Source organism: Oenanthe melanoleuca, chromosome 1A (genome assembly GCF_029582105.1).
Source record: "Oenanthe melanoleuca isolate GR-GAL-2019-014 chromosome 1A, OMel1.0, whole genome shotgun sequence".
Classification (NCBI taxonomy): Eukaryota; Metazoa; Chordata; class Aves; order Passeriformes; family Muscicapidae; genus Oenanthe; species Oenanthe melanoleuca.
The window spans coordinates 2,750,071-2,769,898 of record NC_079334.1 but is presented as its reverse complement, the minus strand read 5'-3'; the positions used below and the strand labels follow the sequence as shown (position 1 = coordinate 2,769,898).

At 40.0% G+C, this 19,828-nt stretch overlaps 1 protein-coding gene across 6 annotated transcripts in view; it reads right to left on the bottom strand.

Moving 5' to 3' along the window:
• Positions 1-19,828, bottom strand: part of CALD1 (caldesmon 1) — a 152,500-nt gene that overhangs the window by 100,709 nt on the left and 31,963 nt on the right. For all 6 annotated transcript variants that reach the window (XM_056510755.1, XM_056510791.1, XM_056510763.1 and 3 more), the window contains exon 2: positions 18,177-18,260. The gene's annotated coding sequence lies outside the window, so the exon portion shown is untranslated. The remainder of the gene's footprint in view (positions 1-18,176; positions 18,261-19,828) is intronic.

Genomic DNA, 19,828 nt, shown 5'->3' with positions numbered 1-19,828 from the left:
GTAAAACCTTTCTTTTGCTCAAAAGTGCAAGGGGAAGGACAGATGATCCTGTCTAGAGAGAAAGAGTTGTAATAAAATAAGAAATGCCATCAGTCTTTTTATGCAGAAGAACAGTCACAGCAGTGAGAATAACAGTGATTTTGCTGGTTTAAAATGCTGGGAGACTTCTCTCACCACTTAACAACACTATTTTGTCTTTTACATCCCAGACCAAGCAGCTAAGCCACTGAAAATGCAAGCATGTGCCAGAATGGGCAAAACATCCAAGACCATCCACATGCCCCATCTTCATCTGGCAAACAGAAAATGCAATGCTGTTTACAGCCCTTTGATATTTCTTTGTTTCTCATGGGAAACTAGTTGATGCTGTCTATTGCCAGCTCTCATTGTTAGCAGCACTCATGGAGAGTTTATAACTTTTATGTCTTGATGCCATTTGTCCAAAGAAATCTTTCTAAAAGTGTCACATTAGATTAATGAATAGGAGAAGTATCATATAGGCATCATTCACCAAGTGGAATTCAAGAATTATGTATTTCTCATTTAAAAGCAGAACCCTCTTGTCAGACCTCAGGATTTCCTTGATCTTTAAGTCAGAGAGAGGATCTCTGATCTCTACACCCTCCAATGGTTTTAAATTTATTAGGCTACCTATCACAGTTCACATCTCCTTTCTGAACACTTAAAATAACATTTCCACCTGCAGCTGAGTGAAAAAAGCTGACAGGAGGAAAAGCTGTAGAAACAAATCTGCGCTGTGCTTCAGACAAAAACACAAAACACAAGGTGAAAGAGGAAAATTAAATTAAAAAATTAATTTGGAAAATTAAAACAATGGAAAAGACAGTGTTAAAAACAAAGAGAAGCAGTGATACAGAGGCATCAAAGAAGATGAAAAAGATGATTGGTCACAAAGGGAATGAGAAAGGTTTAGCAATAGGCTTGGACAGGTCCATTACCCCAGAGACCCAAAGCAGCTCTTGCAGCACCTCCAGCTGCATGGTGTCACTTGAAGGCATTATGATGCTCTTCTTTAATATTTAGGATATATATTTAGTATCTACAGTGTCCTCAGTGATGCTCATCCCCTCTTCAGTCCCCAAAAAGACAGATGATTTTCAGAACATGATTTTGTGTCTATTAAAGAGGCTCACACACCAGCAGAGAAGGAATCTGTGTGAACTGTCAGATGGGAGGAATGCACAAAAAGCTTTATGATAACAAACACTTCATACAACAGGGCTCATTCTACCTGTGTGTCCAGAAACAGGGGATTAGAAATAGATAAACAAAGAAGTGGGGAGAAGAGAAGAATTGAGTGTCTGCTGCAGCTCTGAGTTTAATCTGCAAAACAGCTTTTGTCAAAACAATTAGATTGTTCTCCTCTGAGCCATTCATCACCTCAGACTTTTTCTAATTTTGACTTCTACCACTAGAGATCAGAAACCTCCCAAAAAATTATCATCTAGGGATTCCTCTGCTGGAATTTGGACTAGCCTACATAATTCCTGCAGACAGTGCTGCTTGACTTTTTCCCATAGACCTTCCCATTGCAGTGCAGTGCCTGGAACTCAGCTCCAGAAATTGGGCAGAGAGCAGTGGCAGCTGTGGCACTTTGGCACAGGGTGACTCCAGTTCATGCCTGGCTACTTCCAATTTTCCATCCAGGGGGCCAGTGGCAAATTCCTTCCAGTGGCAGATTCCCAATCCCAGCCATGGCTTTGCCCTCTGCATATTTGTGGGAAATGAAGAGTTGCCTTCCAGCATGAGGAGAACACAGTTTAAACTCCACACAGAGAAGACTTGAGGTAATAATTTATTATCTCTTCACCTGGCTAAATCTCTAATCAAGCACAAATATATTTCTCCTCACTTTTAGTCAACATTCAATCACACTGAAGTTTTTGCTTCTGTCTGTTAATATGCATAGGATTTTCAATACATAATGAGTGATTCAAAGTTTTCACTCTCACAACAAACCTGTCAAGGAAGGAGTGATTTCTGCATTTTACAAAATCTGATTATAAGAAAAAGAAAATAACTTCTACAGTCAGATATGTTCACAGGGGCCTCCCAGTGTGTCAAGCAGTGAAACAGCTTTTTTTATTAGTATTATTTGGTTTTTCTTTACAGGGAAAAAAAAAAAAAAAAAAAAAAAAAAAAAAAAAAAGTCACTTTCTCTGAAAGAAACAAATTATTCATTTCCTAGAAACACAAAACTGTTTTCTGTCAAAATTCTTTCAGTGGTATGCTCTGAGAAGGGAGAGAGGGCAGTGACAAATGTGGCAGAAGATGATAAAGTGCTGCCTTCTCCAGAAATAGTGATTTCATTGCTGTCAGCTTCCTTGCTTGAGCCAGAACCAAAGCACACATTTTGCACAGACTGAAGGGCCTCTTCATACAACCATAAATGACATCTAAACCATTTAAAATAATGGAGGGAAGATGAGGATGTGGAAAACAGAGGAGGCTTCAGACAAGTCCCAAGTATTGCCTTGTTCTAAGCCTAGAAGACAGCACATGAAAATCTCCATGGAGTTAATGCAGACACAGGGATTTCTCAGCCCCCAAAGAGTGTAGATCTTCAATCCAGATCCAACAGAACTTCATGAGAAAACTGTCTATAATAAATTTCTACTTATATGACAGATTTGTCTCCATTTTTTAAATGCCTGCCTCAATACAAAGACTGCCTGCTGTACATGGTGGCTGGTTTGGTACCCTGCACATCACCTGCCTGGTGACATGCCCACAGCCAAGCAATGATGGGTCACACCATCAATGTAAACTTTATTGCTAGAGCAGAAAAAGGAGGGGGGAAAAAAAAAAACTAAAATAAAAGAAATTTAAATTAAAAACCCTGAACCTCACACATACCATTTCACCAGTTCAATGTGGCCTTTACAAACAGCTTCTTCTAGGAAGAAAAAGCTGCACTGCTTCAATGAGAAGTACAATTCTGAACAGATGCAGCTAAGCCCTGACAAATCCCTGGGCAGACACAGTTATTTCAGTTTGAGAGCTCAGAGTGTGACTGGAAATCTGAACACTTTGAAGATGACATAAATCAAAGTAGCCTCTCCTTCAACATGGTGATTTCCTGTGCTTGAAGTCCCTTCCATTTTGAGAGAAAAGATCTAAACCAGTCTCTCAAAGCACCACACACTGCTAGGATTATGGGAAGTATTTCCTTTAAGGAGAGAAAAATCAGCTTTTTTTTCCTCACCTCTGCTTGTACAGCTTAAAAACTTGTTATAATGACAGGGGGTGACTTTTTGGACTGTAGAACAGTGACAGAAAATCAGCTTTTCTCCAGCTTGAATGCAGATGGAAATCCCAGTGCCAGGGCATGAGAGAAGTGAGGTGAGCAGAGTCTCTTGCAGTCACAACCTTGTGCCAGTGGGGGTTTCAGCACAATTTAGGAACAGGACTCCAGGTTTTAGGATTCATGGGAGATTAATGATCACCAGGATCATTAGGGCAACCAGCTAATTAGCTCTGTTTCCTTTGGGATGTCTTTAGATATCCCATGTGAATGTACCAGAAGTCATTTCAAGAGTGAGGGATTCAGCTGAAGAACTGCTCAGTCTCAACAATAAAAAAAAATAAATAAAATAAAATAAATAAAATAAGAGCCACCACAGCTGCAGCTGGTCTCCCAGGAGCAAAAGCCCTGGGCTCACTCTGTACCAGAGAGAAACTGCAGGATTCTGCCTGCTCAGCTGGTCTGAAGGATGACAACACCTTCTGCATCTTGTTCTTGCATCAGTTTTCCCCTTCTCTTTCCTCTGCTATGAGGAAACAGCACACAGGCAATGCAACAGGAAGATTTTCACATGCTTTGCACAATCCAAAGAGTGATTTCCACCCTCTACACTACAATTTGTCCACAAGACAAACTGAACTTCATTTATATACTAGCATCCCCACTGGGGGTATGGTGCCCCATGTATTATCATATTCATTTCTAATAACTCCAGAGAAAAATCCCTATTTAGGCCTACAGATGGTTACATCAAATAGACTTTAATATACACATACATATACTGATATATCTTGCAACAGATGGAGCACAAAAATAATATGCAAACATCCACATCATCCTGTCTTCCATTGCCTAAATAAATAGAGCAGGACACCTCCTCAGGTAGGAACTTTTCTGGAGAAATTAGCCCTACCAAGGTCAGTAAAAACACACATTAATAAGGTTTTCCTCTGAAGAATAAGCTTCAGTGGTACACTGATAAAAAATGCATCTAGTGGAACAATTATCTTTAAAAACACAGCACATTACAAGGAACTGCTCTAATTGCTGCCTTAATCAACATCATAACTTAGAGTAAAACTTGCAATTAACATATGGTAAATAGCATCTGCCAATTAGGCTGTCATGTGCACTGTACATCTGATTCCTCTTTTCACTGGAATGCAGCTATTAGTGCTGGAAATTGTCCAGGGTCTCTGCTCTGGCCTCTAATGCTCTGTAGATGAGCAACCCTCAACTTTATACAGCAGTTAAAAGGAAGACAAGATTCCTGCACATATGAATTAGGTCATAGATATGAACCTTGAAAAGAGGTTCATTAGTCATTTTTAGAGCTCCACTACTTTAAAGTAGAAGAAAATAAATCACAGAATGCATCCACTTCATCACTGCATAGTGTCAGCACAGACAGCAAAGTTAAAAGTGTATTAATCACACATATCCCACCATTTCCCCCTTTGTTGCCTGCCCATCCTTTCCCTTTTCTTCCTTTTTCTTTGTTAAACTTCATAGACTGGGGAAAAAAAAAAAACAAAAACCCTCAGGTATTATATTTTGTTGAATGACTCAAGATCTAATCTCTGCTGTTGTCAAGGGCCTCCTATGGATGGCTGAGGGCTCACACTTTCCAAGACCACCTGTGTTTATTTGCTCAGCATCTCTAAGCACAGTTTTGCACAGAGAGCCCTTGGATTTTGCTGCAATACTCAAACACAAAGTGCTTAGCAAGTCATAGAGGTAGGAGATGTGAAGCCCCCTGAACTTCTTGCTCATTAAAAAATGCACAAGACAATAAGGGATTCTAAATAACTGCATGATCAAAGCATGAAGATAAAAGAGAGCTATCTTAAAACTTCCTGAAGTGTTGCTTTAACTTTCTGAAACCAAAATCATTCAAAGGGCATGCTCCAAATTTAAAAAATAATAATGAAAAGAAAATGTACCATGGAAGGTTGATGCTTTTATCTGCCTTGGTAACTCATTCTGGCGTGGCCAAACAGTCTCTACCAAAAAGATTCCACAACTGGTGAGGGTGCCAATTCCTTCCAGGGTTCCAGAGATAAAGCATGCTGGGGAGAAAACCACTGCCACAATTATCAACCAAAGCTGGTGAAAGACATCCTTTTACCAGCAAGAGAAAGTTGTGACCTAGGAGCCAGGATGAGACTTCTCTGCCTAACTCTGTCACATGGTTTTGGGGTGAGACTGGGGACAGGGGTTACCTCAATGCTGCTTCTTCCCCTACTGCCCTTTGCTGCTCATCTGATCAGATTTTAAGTCTCTGAGGCCCTGGAATGCTTTTCAACATAAACAGTGCTTAAGCTCCCCCTAAGTGTGGTATAAAACTATTAATACAGCAAATAGAAAGTGTTTTGGTTTCTTCTCCCTGGGATAGAAAGAATACCAATAGAAAGTCAAAGGAAGCACGCAAAACTTTCCACACTCATCTACTGACTGCAGAGTCAAGGTGCACTAGGAGCAAGGCTGGTCTGGCTTGAGCCTGAGAGCCAAAGCTCAGCTGTCATTTCAATCTGTGCCATGCAAACAAAGGTTTATGTGCACCATCCCATCGTGTGCTCCTGCTGCTGTCAAATGCAGAAAGGGAAGAAAAGGAAAGCATCAGCCAATGAAGGAATTTACAGCCCCAGGCTGAGATGATGCCAGGCTTCACAAGCAAAACAAAGTTTGAATGGCAGCAGCATTTGAGAGGAGAAAATCCAAAGGAAACCTACATTTATGGAAAAGTGCTTCTGCTGAGTCAACAGGCAGCATTCCCTACTGCAAAGTGTGAAAGGAATCAAGACTGTGTGTGACACGTGGGTGTCACTCTGGCTTTCACAGAATGGGTAGAAATTGCCTAAAGGCTGCACTCTCTCCTATGCCAAACAATTCCTGAAGGGATTCTAAGGCTGGTTAACTTTACTCTGAACATATTCAACTTCCTGCTGAACCATAAAAATTGTACTGGTCTAGTAACTGCTGTAATTTCTGAGAGTTCTCAATCATCTCTACCAAATCACAAATCATACTCAAACAAATGCAAAGAAACCCAGATCCCTTTGATTCTCTCACTGGAATAAAAGTGGGAAGGGTGGACACGGTGGGCATTGTGCCACTTGAGGTGCTGCTCCTGCCAGGGAATTTCTCTGCAGGATAGCTGTGGCTGGACTGCATCCCTTTCCAGGTGCCAACAGGGACAGGACTTGGACTGAGAGCACAACCCTTAGTATTGACCTTCAGTCACTGCTGAAAGCCACTCTGGAATTTTTACCAGAGTAATGGAAGCATTTGGGAGAATCCTGGAGTGAGGGGAACTGAATTTATCTCCTCTGCAGATTAAGATGCATGCATGCAGACTTTACTTATTCTTATTAGATCCTGCATACCAGGATTCACCTGGCTGTATCAAAACTTAGATCTGCTGCCTTCCTCTTTCCTCCTCATAACCAAGAAGGCTTCAGCAAAAACAGAGAGAACAAAATAATCAAGGGGAAATTGCTTTCCTCACATTTTACTACTCCCCTTGCTCCTGTCTTGCTGCTATTTCACATGTCCTGCTATTCAGGGCAGTATTCTCCATTTGAGGTAGGTTTTGAAAAGGATGAAGGAAAAATTGACCTTTTTTTTTTTTTCTCCCCTTGCATATGACTTTTTAGAAAGACAGGTGAGGATGGTACACGACACTTTAGCTGATGTATTAGTGACTCTTGTCATTTTGGGGTAACCTTAGACTTGGGAAAAAAAATGCAGCAAGCTTGAATCACATTAAAGCCCTGATTTAGCAAAGTGCTCTGAAACACATGCTTATAGTTAAGCATGTGCCTAAATGCTTTGCTGAATTAGGACCTATGTTGGTAAAAGGGGCAATTGATTAATGGCTTCTGACAACCACCAGAAACTAATGAGCCACAGACCTCTGGTTTTTTCCTCCAAATGACTGTGCTTAAACCCGAAGGAAATTTCATTATGGAAACAGAAAACACTTACAAATAAATCATACGTGTCTCCTTTGCAAATATTAATTTTTATCTGCAATTAGTGGTAAACCCAAACTTCCTTTCTTGATACAGTAATCAGAGATGGTGCCATTTGCCCTATGAAGCTGGGTATTCTTCCAAACCCATAAATTTCTCTCTAGAACTCCACAGTTTACAGAAAGCTCTGTGAACCCAGCTAAACCAACCATGAAATGTGCAGGATCCAGCAGATGAGACAAACTTTGGGGTGAATCATCACTGTACAACCCACCTAAAACTAAAAGCTCAGGAGCACAAGATGCTGAAATCTGCTTCATTTTTCCCACTGAGGCACATTATGGAACCAAACACCAGGGAATTCACACATCTGCCAGCTCCCACATGAGAGGTGGAAAATCTAGTGAGCTTTTGATAGTCAGGCCTAGTGTGATGATATTCAAGCCGAGTGTGTTTAGCTAAATTTGGGTTAAACAACTAGATTTAGTTAAACAACTGGCCTTGTCTTCCCTGCAGCATCACTGCAGCACAACACTGACACCACTCCCAGCAGGATGAAAGGAATCCCTTCTGTTGACACTGATCTGACAGACACACCTGCAGACTTCAAGATAGAGAGGTACAAAAGAGGGACAGCAATATCTGAGGTCTCATTGTTATCACTCATAAGGCATGCAAAAATATTCTCCCTTTTTTTCCATTTTTGCATAGGTTCTTTATTCACCTAAACCAGATTTCAGGATATAGAATGGAAACACAAGAAATACACCATTGATGCCATACAAGACCTGAATGGGTGTTGAAGGGCAGAGAGGGAAGTGGCTTCCATGCAACATAACTGTGAGCAGCTGATTTCCTTCCTTCATCCCCCCTTTCTTGAAAGAGCACTAATTCACCTGTAATTTTAGAGATAACCAACCATGAGCCCTCATGGACAATTTGTCACTGAACCATGAGCCACTGATGAGATGGAGACTTCAGCTGCCAGAGTTTTATTTAAATGTTTCTTGAATATCCATTATGGCTTTTGTAACAGAGATGAATTCTTAAAGACAGAAAAGTGACATGACTAACATTCCTGAGCCTTGGGGAAATGACCAAACCCAGCTTCTTTATTTTCCTTTTTTTTTTTAATACAGAGAAGAAGTTTCAGTTCCCTAGGTTTGGATGAGAACTCTGTGGATCACAGACTTTAACAATGCCCCAGAGGAAAGGGTGGGGAGGGAAAACAGTTGGGTTTTTTTCTCCCCACAAATCTACAAAAATAAGATATTACATTACTAAGTAAATACTCAGGGGTGTTTACACTTCTGCTTCACTGGGAAGAGGAAAACAAATATCTACCTTTGCACCAGTGACTTATCAAGATGTTTATTGCAATGCAGATCATGGCTCAAAATATACTTGAAAGTCTATTTCATGTTTCCATGGATTTCAATCACCATTTTGTAAACACACAAACAGAATTTTGTAAACAATAACGAGCAGCCATTCACCATGGTGCCATGCACACAAATATTCCAGGGTTCAGATAGAAAACTTCCAGCAGTTCCAAAAGGAAGACAAGGTGGTGAGTTTAAAAACACATGTCCTTATCCAGCAGTGCATGGGAAAGTTGGAAACAGCAGGTATTTCCTTTTCCTGGCACTGTGAAAATGCACAGTGGATCAGTTATCACCCCAAGAGGTGAGCTTGGATATTTCTGGAGTGAGGGCTGTGGCTGGGAAGTCACCAACACCACAAAGCTCATCCCTTTAGGAAATCTCTCCTGAGAATCCAGATTCAGCACTGCCCACACTGAACTCACAGATTTGCACCACTGATACCTGGACCCATCCATCACACCCTCACCTGGCCAAATAACATTAAAAAGAAACTTGTATTCTTCAGGGGATTAGAGCTTTTCCTCTGCTTCATTAAAGCAAGAGATACATTGTGAATTCTCACCATTATACTTCATGACAGTAAGAGTCCAATTTTATATTTCCTAAGCCTTGTATTTCCAAAGCTCTTTTCTGCACAGCTCCACTGACAGGCACTTTTTCATTCCTCCTCTCAGTGGAAAAAGCTGGCTTGAACTGAATGAACAGTGATGAACCTTCCCTCTAAACCTGCTCTGAATTCAGCAGGCTCAAACCATGGCACCAGGAGCTGACACTCTCTTGGCTACACCAAGCTAAGTGCTCTCAACTTACTTCTTCAGGGAATTTATAAGATTGTTCTCTTCATTCACAACCATCTGAGCATTTAGGAAGCCTCTGGGAAGTTAGTCTAGAGGAGATCAGGATGATTCTTCCATTGCTATGGAAAGTTTACTCCAAAAATCTTGAAGTCATGGTGTTGCAAGGAGGATTAGAGGAGTGAGATCTTGGCTTTAAACTCTCCCTCTTACATGGAAGGAGGTGGCTTCCATTTTAATAACATGGTATCTTCCACAGGACTCACTCTACTTTCAACAAAATACATTTGTTCTTCTGTCATGGCATTACTTCCACTTTCCCAAGATTTCTAAAAGCAGATATTAAAAATTAATAGGAAGCACACCCATAGGTGTTGAAGAAACTTGGCTCCAGACACATCCTGCTCTCCCAAAATGTTTCTCTAATTGCTTTTCTAAGCACTTGCAAGAACCTCACTGAAGCATTTCATGCATGCATTTTCATTCCCCTCATTGCTCTAAGGCTTTCCTCCCTATTTCAGTGTTTTTCCCTATTTCATTTTGTGTTTTCTCCCTATTTCTTTTTTTTTTTTTTTTTTTCCAGCCTGACCTATCCTGTGAAGCCAGAATATATCAGGCAGCCCAAGCCATTGACCAGAGAGATCACTGACAATATTCACTGACACAAATTTTGCTATTAATACCACTAAAAACCCATGAAAGTTAAGAATTTCAAGTGAAGGAACAAACAGCCAGCACATGCAAAATCAGGCCATTTTCAGCTTTGAGTATTCTCAACTTGTGGGTTAAATCTCTCAAAAAAATATAGTAGTGGTTTTGTAATTGCTTTCACAAACACCAGACAATATTTTACTGAGGCAATAATTGACAGATTAAAAAAAAAAGGGAGTCAAAAAATTGAAATCCAGGGCTGGTATACAAAACCCCCATCTAAAGCCAGATTGGGATGGCTGTGTAACAAACTCAAGATGCAGAATTTTTTATTTTTTTTTTGGCCAAGTATACAGTTTTAAAGTCCATTAATCCCATTCCTTTTCTGTAAAGAAAAATAATCTGAATAATTTAAAGAAATACAATGGACAGACACCAGCTTTGACTTTCACTGAGTACCTATTTCATCTCCTTGAAATTCTCCCCTTAACCACTACTTTTTTCACTTGAATTCCCCACATATTTAATATATTTATGAATTTCCTTTTCCTATTATTATAGAGCTCTGATCTTTTACTCTTGTTTGGATCACAAGCATAACAGGAGTTGGTATCAGCTAGAGCTGCCACTCTACCAGCATTCCATCTCCAAAAGTGGCTACAAGGTATTGATAAGGAGATGAAACAAATCCACAACTCACCTATCAAATCATGCAAAAACAAGCAGGATAAAACAGGACAAGTTCTTTTTCTGTATCTCTCAGCAGTCAGCTTATAGTCTGGAGCATTAAATGCACTTTTAACTTCACATGCACATCTACACATATTATTAAGAGTCATAAACCAATTTTTTTATCTCAAAGCTACCCATCAAAATTTTGTAAAGTGATTAAAATTCTGAAATAGAAAGGACAAGGGAAGTAGGGGAGGGAAAATAGCAATAAGGAGACTTTTCTCCTCAAAACACAAGTAAAGGTAGTACTAACTCCTGAGCTCACTCTGCTACATGCCACAGGCATATGGAAGGAGGCACATAGAAAAAAAATACATCCAAAGCAAAACAATTATTCTGCACCAAGGGCAACAAAGGTGGACAATAATTTAGCAGTGCTTCAAAACAGCTGCCTTTTATACACATAAAATAGGAGGCAGGATGTAGAACACACCCAGATCTCAGTTTCATACTGCTGTCTCATGTCTAAGAAAAAAAATCAAACCCAAAAATCTCCTGTTGGGTTATTTAGAATTTCATTGAAGGCTTTGAAGTTTGGGTCCAAGCTGCAGCCAGCTCATCCAGGTTTGTGCTTGGATTCTCTGAGTTTGGGCTCTCTTTAAACCCAGCCACACCATCATCCTTCCTGCTGCCACAACCACATTCACAGTCACAGAGGAGAATCCTTCAGAGTGCTCCAAAATGAGGTACAAAAAAACCCCAAAACATCTTGCTGAATATTCCTGTATCTGCTCACAGAGCTCAACCCAGCCCTGGTGGTTTAGGATTAAATCTGGGAAAGATCCACATGCAGGTGATGATTGGTTCAGTAAAAAGTGAATTAGCTGTGGCAAAAAGAATTTCTGCTAAGGGAGTGTGGGTCACTTTTGTTTCTGGGCCATGTTCCCCTGTTCTCACTGCTGAGCAGATGCTGTGGCTCAAAGCTTGTCTCAGTCAAGGTCTGCACAACCTTTTTTCTCTCATATCCTCTATAAGGGGTCATCTGGGGATGTGTTTGGTCGGGATGTTCTTCTGCTGGAGTATTTTATGTGCAAGTTGTGCAGTGTAGAGAGGAGCCATTTAGATCCCAATCAGAGCCTCCTCTGTTCCTCTCCTAGTTCAAGCTGGATCAGACTTGAGATGAAATAGTGCCAACATTTCAAACTGCTCCCAGAAGATTTTCACTGGAATATCTTCTGGACAGTAGCTGTTCTTGGGAAGTCCACCTAATGCCAAAATTCCATAGAAATGCTTCCTGCACTGAACTACAGCCCTACAGCAGAGCTGCTTTTCCTAATGGATCTAAAATGGAAACCAGCAGAAATGTTTCCTCCTGCATTTCCCTTATGTGGATGCAGTACTGAGGCTGTGTTTCTATTTATTTTGTTTCAGTGGGATGTGGGATGAAAAAGCCAAGCAAAATCCCCTCCCTCCTGCCCAATTGCTCATGCACCTTTGCACACCTAAATATATCACTATATATTTATATATATATTATATTTCACTTTATATCACTAATAAAGATCTGGTCCTCACAAATTAGCATCAACTGAATGTTGCTGCACTGAAAACTTCACCAGATTTATATATTAAAAATCATGGACAGAGCTGGAAGTCTGTCTGCAGCTGCAGCAGATGAAGGCTTTTTGAGCCTGGTAAATCCATGTGCTGTGACAGTGAGGGGATTTACCAGCCTGGGCTCAGAAGAATCATTTGTGATGTGTTTTAGTTTACCTGGGTTCAGAGCATTTTTAGAAATAATATTTTATTCTATTCATGCCCCACTCCTAGCTCTGCTACAGTTTTATGATATTGCATTCATTTTGTGCTGATATAAACAAGCCTAAATAAAAGACAGGCTTATTACCTCTTCCAAGACTGTCAACCTTGTATTCTTGCTTGTGCTTGTCTCTCAAATTAAAAATTAACAACTGGGTAAAACAACAAAGGAAACTTGGACACTTTAAAACCATATTCTCAGTGGGTCTCTAGTGAACTTTACAGAGGTTACACTCAATATAAAGTTCATCCTTCTCATTTGATTTAGTTCCCCTCTGTTTTTAGCAAATAAATCATTATACAGAAAATGGATTTTTATTGATGGCCCTCCTCAATTTCCACAAGCCTGGACAGCATAACCTTACAGGTCATGTAATGTGGTTTTCTGCAGCCATTTGTCCAAATATTTTACATTGCCACTTCTTTATATTTTCCATATCATGCACAAACTTGAACCAGCCCTCACAGCCTTACCAGATGCAGCTACTACAGCATTATTATCCAGACATGAGGGTCAACTATAAGATCACACACACCATCAGCAAAAAGCTGGAAGGTCAGAACTGATGTGATGATTCCAGAGCTCCTGGCAGCACAGGCATGGATTCAGCCATTTCTGGATCTTTGAGGAAGGTTATCAAAATTTGCAATTGAAAAGCTTAAATTTGGCCTTCTTGTTTGTTTGTTGGGGGATTTTTTTGTTTCTTTTTTAGTAGGCATCAAATAATGCATGATGTGGTAGCAGAAAGGGTCCATGCAATATTAAATGACACAAGGCAGAAAGGTGATATCCCTGACACAGCTCTGTGATGATCACACCTGGAATTCTTCCTTCACCTCTGGAGAACTCATTTCCTCAATGATAATAACAACCCAGAGGAAAATAAAAAAAAAAAGCCATAAAAGTGTTAAGCAGGCAGAGAGGGACTGACTTACAAAGAGATTAAAAGAGCTATGCATGCATCAAGTAAATTTTAAACAGGGGATGTGAGAACTGTCTTCAAGTGTTAGAACATTAGAAAGGACAGAGAATCATTTTAGTGAAACAAAAGTTCACAGCTACGGGGAGCAGTTGTAAATTAAGAATTATGAAAACACGTACTGATCAAAAAAAAGCAATTTTAACAGCAAAATCTACTGGGGTACAGGGCAGACCTGATAATATGCTTGAGCAACACTTGCCAAATTCTCAACCCTTAAGAACATACAAGTTGCTGAAGATTTTCTGTTTTGGAATTTCTCCATACTTCAGTGAATTTTTAAAGGGTTCTATTTGCCTTACTCTGTCAGACCTGCTAGTTTTTAAGTACAGCAGTGGCTGCCTACAGCCTAAAACACGAGCACAGGCAGCAAGCACATTGCTGCCTGGCCAATTTCCACGTACCCTAATATGGTGAAGAAAATGTTTGACTGGATCCCAGAGCAGAGTGCCAAATTTAACAACTCTGCAGCAACCAGAGTGCCACAGAACCCTCTGCTTAGGCTCACTGCAGCTCACATCAGCTAGACCATAATTGTACTTGTGCACAAAGTGACAAAGCCCAGAGCCCTCTGTGCTGCCTGCCCTGCCAGGGAAGGCTCAGGCTTGCTGCCCTACAAGGCTGTCAGGGACAGCAGCTCATTGGAGAGCTTCCCTTCTTGGGCTAAACACACTGAGGAAATCCTGGGTATCCCAAGGATATAAAAGAACATGCACGAGGCACCCTGGGTTTGCTAGTTACACAAATATTCTCAAGGGCTCCAATATAAGAACACACTTTATTTTTCTGCTGCTAATGTGCATGTGAGAGGTTTTATATCAGACCTATATAAAGGGCAGGTACCTTCCTTGCTGTTTTGCACTGCCATTTATGAAACTCAGCAAGGTGCAGGATGCTAACCTGCCTCTGAGCCCACTGCAAATAAACCTTGTGAATTTGCATTTCAGTCTTTCCAATTTCACTGGGCAGCAAGTGGTCTAGGATTTTGGAAATAGCTAAAACACAGGGTGACTAAGTAAATGAATGACATTATTGAGCTCAGCCTTCAAACCACACTTCAGTCTTCCCACTTATTCTCTTCTGTAATGCCACCAAAATCATTGCAAAGCCTGATAGCAGAGATTTGTTGACAGAAGAAAAGGGGATTATCGAGTTTATATCAGTGAAACAACTCACTTGAGGCATTAAAAGAACAATGCTACCTTGATTATGCAAAGGGTTAGCTGGCCTCTCCCAGATCATTTCCTATGAGATCATATGCAGGCTTGGAAACAGAAGGGACTGGTTTCAGGAAGTTTGGAAGCCTTCTATGGATTATATTAACAAGGCACAGGCTGTTCCCTAAAACTGATTGTACATCAAATTCCTCTGCAGCCACATGCCCTTGGTTGGAATGCTTTAGAATATATGATAGTACCAACAGCCACCAGAAAAAACAGGAATTCTGTCATTTAATCCCTTTGTCCTTTTTTTTTTTTTTTTTGAGTGCTGGCAATTAATTTTAATTTTTGGGGGGTACAGATAGCATACAACACGTTACAATGAGAAATCTCTTTGATTCTCAAAAGTTTCAAGTATCCCACAGAGTCCAGCTACAACTTTTTACAGAGCTAAGTACCTGTCTTACATCACTAGAAATAAATGTTGAACTGCAAGATTTTATATATAAATAGCTATCAGAAGTCTGTTTTTTCTTCTCTGGTAAGTACCAGCAAAAAAAACACATCTACACAAAAGCACAGCAGTGTCTGAAAAATAACTTTTCTTGCTATTTGAGATTGACTTATTTAGTAGATTAATTATTTACTATTTACCACCAAGCATTTGCCAGTCAGTTCAGTTACTGTAGATTTGCTCTTGATACAGGAAATTATAAAATAAATGAGAAACTGCATTCCTTTCCCAAGAAATAAAGGAATTTATTCTTGTGCTTCTGTTGGGAAGTGTCACTTATGGAGGTTCTGGCCCTCAGACTCCTTAGCAAGGATTATTTCTCACTTGGGTTTCATGTTAACTCTTTGGTGATGCACAAACTGCATGCTGAACTTTACAAGACCTTCACTGAGAGAGGCTGAATTTCACTGTGGGAGGCACACTAACCTGTTAATGGCATTGGATAACACTCACCTATTTATTAGCAATGATACCAGCAGATTTAGCTTTCAGGGGAAAGGAACATTTTCCAACAGCCTCTCCCTTAGAAAAGTTCTAATCATCCCTCCTGTTTACAGATGGGGAAAGAGAGGTGTGGATAAATGGAATAATGGACAAGTTCCCTGTCCAAGCCCTGCTGGTCAAGAGCAGCATTTTGCACCCCAGATAAGGCAACCCCATGGGGAAAGAACTTTTCTCCTGCCACCTCACTGGAGAACAAAAATACTTAGCATGAACATTAAACTGCCATCTCTTACTAAAAATATGATATATTTTGGCTCCTGTTGGGACTGGAGAGAAATAAGAGAGGAGTGAAAACCTCAAATTTATTGTAATTATTTGCTATCTGTTTAATAATGATGCTCTCTGTGCCAGAGAAGATGCAATAATTAAAAGACAACCACTGTCTTTGCTTAGTTTGGAGAATAACTATCCTTGATACAATCTCCCAGGAATCCATCCTTAGAGCCTTGCCCATCACTATTTATAACTGAGTAAATATGAGAGGATTCACATCTTTTGCCCTGAAAAAACAAGACCTTTGGCCTTAACATTCTTTTGGGAAGTGTTTCAGAGAAGGCTGTTGCTCTGCAGCAATGTTTCATTCCATTAAAATTCCCTCTTAAAATATATGGCCCAAAGGAGGAACACTAGACCTCAAATATACCACAAATATGGACAAGTCTGCCTGCAGGCATTTGGAGGCTGGGAATTTGCCCAAAACATTATCCTTCAAGAATTAACCAACTCTCTGTCAGCACAGTTAACAGCTTCAAAAAAAAAAAAAAAACAACCAATTTACTTTGACATGCCTTTGCCAGGACAGCTCACTAATTGAATATTGCACTGTTTATCACTACTTAAGGTTTAATTATCCCCAAGAACTGAAACTGGAGCCTTTAGAGAGCCATGTGGAAATAAAAAAAAAAAAATGCGTTTGGGAGCCAATATTGCCCAACAAATTCACTTTTGGGTTTCTGTTCTCCTGGTTTCAGCCCAGCTCACCCTGCCTCCTCTTTCCCTCCTCTCAGTCAGTGGCCACAGGAACTGTGCTGGGACTTTGTTCAACTTGGCCACTTGAACCTGCCTGTGAACACCAAAAGTGAGAAAAAAGGTACTGAGGAAACAGAGCTCAGAGACACAAACTCACTATAAGTGTGTGCACACACAAGAGCCATCAGCTCCAGCACCTGGCCAGAACTTCTTGGGATGCTCACAAACCTTCCCCTTAGAGGAAAAGTTCAGATCAGATATGCAAACAGACCCTGACAGTGCAGTTTCTAATAAAAAAAATTATTTTTAAAATAGTAAACTAAGTTATTTTCTATGCATTTTCAATCCTTTTTTTTTTTTTTAGTGTATAAAAATAGCCTAAAATTTTATTCTAAGCTTTTTTTCCTTATAGTTTCTACTAATAAAATTTCTCTTTATACCATTTAATATTAAACCTGTTTCACCTTCCTCCTAATCCTATCTCACAACAAAACAATTTCAAATTACCAAACCCAGACAAGTCCTTTCCTCACCTCCACATCAAGGTCGGCTGCTACACTTAAATTTTGAATCCTTTTTACTTCCCTTAGTTTTCCCTACTGAAACTCTGCATTGTGTTACTATTTTAAATAAATGTTCCATCCTTTTGAATTGGTGAATTGGCTGCACATGACATCATAACCTCCACCTGTGGAGCCACAATGATGGAGTTTCCTCACTCAGAGCAATTTGGGCTAAACAGCAATTATTAAACAAGTGCAGCCTGGGAACATTTATTATTATTATTATTACCATCCTTGCTTAGAAGACTCCTATCAAGTGCTGAAGCAACAACCTTTTGAAAGGCAAATTTCCTCCCACCTGGCAAGCAGAATTTATTTTACATGTCACCATCAAACTAAAACCAGAACACCTGGAGAACAGAGAGTCATTGAGTTCACTGACACACTCAGCTACATTATTATCCTAATGACACATAATGGTCTCCATGCTCATAACCTTTCACCAAGAAAAATTCCCTCAGTCTGTGCAGGGATGGCCATGTGTAGGGTTCATGAGAAAGATAAAGAGTTGGATCTTCCCAAGGGAAAAACACCTCCTTGCTAATTTCCAGGAACATGGAGATTAATATGGAGCCACAACATGGAAAAATTCCTCAGTGCTTTAAACAGCTAAATTACCATGCACATGCTTAATTATAAACATTAGCATGCAAAACACAAAAAAAAAAAAAAAAAAAAAAGCAGAAAAATCAGGGTGGAAAATTCCCAAATATACAAGTAATTTCTGGCAGCCAGTTTGATCAAGGATTATCACAAAGTGTCTTGCAAATCAGGCTCATCACTAAAACCAACCTCTTTCCATACCAGACTTTGAGTTCCAAAGGAAACTAAGCTAACATGGAGTACAGCTCATGACAGAAATTGTCTCAATTGAATAAAATATAGCTCCAGGGAGGGAAAAAAAAAGCATAAAAATATATATCTCACCAGATATGATGCCCTGAGCGTGGAAGATGCTGCCTCTTCAGCTCCCAAGGGATTCTCTGAGTAATTCAATGGTTACCACAGGCACTGGAAATACAGAAATGTTTATGTGAGGGATTGAAGAGGGCACCAAAGGCAGAAAAAATTTACATTTAGGATGATCTAGGAAGCAAAATGGATCTGGATCCTTGCTGCAGTTGCTAGATGTAATTGCACCACTGACTAAACTGATTTGCTGCCCCTTTCCTTTTTCCTCTGTGAGGAAGAAACTCCCAAGCAAGACAAGGCAGAGTGCTCTGTGCATCTGAACTCCCACTTAGGGAAGGAAAACTGCTCCATTCACCTGATCCTGCTGCCATGGCTGAAACCCAGCCACAGAGTAATGCAATCCTGAGAACATCCTGGGAAGCATCAGCCACACAACTGAGAATTTGAATATCCAAGCTGCACTGATTAATATGCAGCCAAACCTCATCATGCCCCCAATAATCACTTCCAAAAACAAAAAAAAAAATCAAATAAAAAAAAAACAAACAAGCAAAAAACCCCAAACAAACAAAAACAACCCCCCGCCCAAAACAACAAAAGAAAACCCAAAAAAATAAAAACAAACCAAAGCAAAACAAAACAAAAAAAACCCAACAACAACCAAAAAAAAAAACCCCAACCCAAAAAAACAAACCAAACCAACAAAAACTGAGGGAATTCCCTATTTCATTTGGCTACAACCAGCACAATTTCTTGATTGCTGGCTGCCTCCAGCCAGAGATGCAAAAAAATTTTGGCTATTCATGCACAGCTGCTGGGTTGCATTTACATGGGTTTCAGTGGGTTTGAGCAGTAGTGTCAGGGGCAGGATTTGCTTATCTGAGAGAATTTGGAATTTTAAACTGCCTGTCAAAGGGGGTTTTTGAAGGTAGTGTGTGATTAAATGAAGAGGGAGTTAAAGTCTCCTCCACACATGCAGCACTGTGCTCCACCATGGTTGAACACACCTGGTACCCTGGTTTTACTAAAAAAAAAAAAAAACAAAAAAAAAAAAAACAAAAAAAAACTAAAAAAACCAAAAAAACCCCATCTTTGCTGCCCCAAGAGCTGCCAGGGCAGAGAATCACAGCTGTGACCAGCTGAGATGGCAGTTCCTGCAGGAAACTCCATTCTGAACCTCCACAGGAAACACTGAAGAATCCAGGTTTTCCTGAGGTTTGCCAAATCTGGTTCAGGAATGCTGCTTGTCTTTGTGCAATGCACAAATCCAGATTACAGAGTATCTCAAGCCTTAATCAAATTAATTCCCACTGGAGTCAATTGCAGTTGCATGTTCTAATCCAGAGAAAACCCAGATCCATCAATAAAATGCCAAACTGCTCCAATCACTAATGAAATCCAAGGACTGACATGCCACTCAGCAGTCATCCAGGACTTTCAAACAGAAACTCTGCTTAACTCATTGTAGCTGTGAGAAAAAAATGCCCCATCATTCACATACCAAGAAGAAAATACAAATTCAAAGGTACAATATAAACACCTTTAAATTGTGCAACTTCCTGACTGCTGAGATGTTCTGCAGATAAAGCTCTGAAGGTGGACATCAGGATTAATCAGAAGAACATCTTGTTTTCTTTGTAGGGCTCTCACTGAGCCCTGTTTGCTGT